The sequence below is a fragment of the Petaurus breviceps genome, unplaced genomic scaffold (assembly GCF_028583685.1).
Source record: "Petaurus breviceps papuanus isolate PSGF00001 unplaced genomic scaffold, PetGlider_PUasm1.0 90734, whole genome shotgun sequence".
Classification (NCBI taxonomy): domain Eukaryota; kingdom Metazoa; phylum Chordata; class Mammalia; order Diprotodontia; family Petauridae; genus Petaurus; species Petaurus breviceps.
In genome coordinates this window covers 4,146,259-4,149,312 of record NW_027187327.1, presented here as the reverse complement: position 1 = coordinate 4,149,312, position 3,054 = coordinate 4,146,259, and the positions used below count along the sequence as shown (strand labels likewise).

Here is a 3,054-nt window from a genome sequence, read left to right as displayed (position 1 = left end):
GGGAGGTCGGGAAGGGTGATTGGTTTTGCTGTCATCTCTCTTTTGGACTGACCATGTAGCCCTTGGGTGCATATCCCTGCTCTTTCCTGTTTTATTTATTATTTCCCAATCCTAGTTGAAGGAGAACTGGAGACAGAATGACCTTGTAAACTTTAAGAGGTCCAAAAAGTCATCAGAGGTCCAGTGACAGGAGTCTGTGGCAAGGCTGCTGTAGCTGCCACAGCTAAGATGTATGAGGAAGCAATGCAGCCTCTAGGGCATTTGACCCAGCCCAGAAATGAACCAATCTGGCAGTCAAGACAACAGCACCATGTCTTACAATCATCATCTATGCTCAATTGGAAGTGAACTTGGTGAGAAGAATGTTTATAGCAACCAATAAATTGGAGCCCATTCTTTCCAAGGCCTGAGGTGGTAGAGGGGAAAATGTCACACCAGGCTTCAGGATTTATACTTCTGTTCTTGCTATATATCCCTTTGTAAAAACTGGTAGGTGATAATTACTTATCAGTAGTACTGAGGAGATGTCAATTGCTTAATGATACTGGGGAGATACAAACTGATATTGGCAAATTCTATCAGGGTGCTAATAATCACTGGTGATTGGATGGGTCCTGGGGAGAACAAACTGGAATGGAAAACTCAGATTAATAGCATTAGAGCATCTTTCAGGGGTATCACTAGGAAATCTCTTGAAGAGAGATAGAGCAGTAGCCTTGCTCTGGGGTCCCAACCTGCCAGTGGAATTTTGGTTGGGAGAGTGAACCTAGGGGCTGTATATGGAGGATATAAGCAATTTGCACACAAAGATGTTGCCAGTAGGCCTGTATTTTGAGTTGCTTTTTTTTTTCCAGGAGCAATGATCATGGGATCATATATTTAGAGCTTAAAGAGGCTTTAGAGGCCACTGAGTTCAATTCCCTCATTTTATAGATGAAAAAACAAGGTGTAGAGGGATTAAATGACTTGCCTGAACTCACGCTGCTTGTGTCTGCAGAGAAAATTGGACCCAGATCTTCCTGACTACAAGACCAGTCCCCTGTCTCTTACACCATGCTGCCTCCCCGTTTTACACTAAACCATACACTTTTCTTATTTATCTTATGGTCAAGGAATAGGCATTGTTTTTTTTTTTTCTTAAGTCAGCTTTGGTTATTTTAATTGGCACTTTATTAAATATGTTAAACAGTTCCCATAAAGACATCCAGTTTCCTATTTTCAGGCACAATTATTATTTATTCATATATCAATATATTAATACAAACAGAAGGAGGAGCCTAACAGGCCGAGGTGAGCGGCAGAGGCTCCGCTGTAGCCCCCGCAGCCATTGCCCTGGCCCTGGCACCACCACGGGCGCGGGGAGGAGCCGGGGCCCCGGGGCATGGCTCTCCCGAGGGCTTGGGGCGATGGGCTATCAGCCTCCTCGCCTCGCAGCGGGACGAGGGAGCAGACTATAAAACCAAGAAGAAAAGGAAAGCTGCAGAGATTCACCAAGCCCTGAAAAGTGATCCTGCTGATGTGGCTGCGCTTCGACGCATGGCAATCAGTGAAGGCGGCTTCTGAAAGACGATATCGCCGTGAAGTGTGGCCAAAACTCCTCAATGTCAGCGTAAACGACCTTCCTCCTCCGCAAGAGAAGTCTCTAAGGGAAGAAAGCAAGGACTACCAACAAGTACTTCTAGATGTGAGACGATCTTTATGGCAGTTCCCATCTGGCATGCCTAGTGAACAAAGAGAAGGGCTCCAGGAGGAACTGATTGACGTCATTGTGTACGTTTTGGAACGCAATCCCCAGGTGCACTACTACCAGGGCTACCATGACATTGTGGTCACATTTCTGCTCGTTGTGGGTGAGAGACTGGCAACATCACTAGTGGAGAAGCTTTCTACCTACCACCTCAGGGATTTCATGGACCCAACAATGGACAATACCAAGCATACATTAAACTACCTGATGCCCATCATAGATCAGGTGAATCCAGAGCTCCATGACTTCATGCAGAGTGCTGAAGTGGGGACCATCTTTGCACTCAGCTGGCTGATCACCTGGTTTGGCCATGTCCTATCTGACTTCAGGCATGTGGTATGGTTGTATGACTTCTTCCTGGCCTGCCACCCACTTATGCCCATTTACTTTGCTGCTGTGATTGTGTTGTATCTAGAGCAAGAAGTCCTTGATTGTGAGTGTGATATGGCCTCTGTTCACACCACCTCTTGTCCCAGATCCCTCAGGACTTGCCCTATGAAACCCTGATCAGTAGAGCAGGAGACCTCTTCTTTCAGTTTCCTCCATCTGAGCTTGCCAGAGAGGTAGCTCAGCAGCAAGCTGAGAGAATGGCAGCCTCTACCTTTAAAGACTTTGAACTGGCATCTGCCCAGCAAAGGCCAGACATGGTATTGCGGCAGCGCTTCCGACGGTTCTTGCAGCCTGAAGATCGGACAAGAAATATCTTGACCAAACCAAGGACCAATCGCTTTGTGAAGCTGTCAGTGATGGGGCTAACAGTGGCTCTGGGACCGGCTGCTTTAGCAGTGGTGAAGAGTGCCCTTGAGTGGGCCCCTAAATTTCAACTACAGCTATTTCCCTGACAACTGGGGAGGAGGCTCCTGTTATTTTAAATTAAGCTTCTCATCCTTCCGTGGGAAGATTGAGAGGAAGTCAGCGTTCCTTTATTAAAAGGGTTTATGTCAAGCGTTTTCTATCCCCACCACCCGACCTACCCTGTCCATGATTTGCCTTTGCTTCAGGGGCTAATGGAAGGGTCCACCCAATGCCAAGGGTTTTCTAGGGCCATGGTATTGAACCTCTTTATCTCTTTGGTTATTAAGCAGTGGGTTTCTTATTGGGCAAATGTCTGCCATCTTCCCCTATGACAGGGGAATTGAGTTACTTTAACTCCCTTTTGTCTTTGGAGCTCAAGTGGACTGAGCTCAACTGAATTATGGGAGATCAGTAGTAACCTGAGCCATTGTAAGCCTTCTGTCCTTACTGAAGGGGCTTTTCTTGCTGCTCTTCCTTTTTATTTAAGGAAGGAAGGAACCATTATAATAGTT

At 46.4% G+C, this 3,054-nt stretch overlaps 1 pseudogene; it reads left to right on the top strand.

Annotated features, from left to right (window-relative positions):
• The first annotated feature begins 1,252 nt into the window (after nt 1–1,252).
• LOC138145299 (TBC1 domain family member 20 pseudogene) lies at nt 1,253–2,598 on the top strand (annotated as a pseudogene).
• The last annotated feature ends 456 nt before the right edge of the window (nt 2,599–3,054 follow it).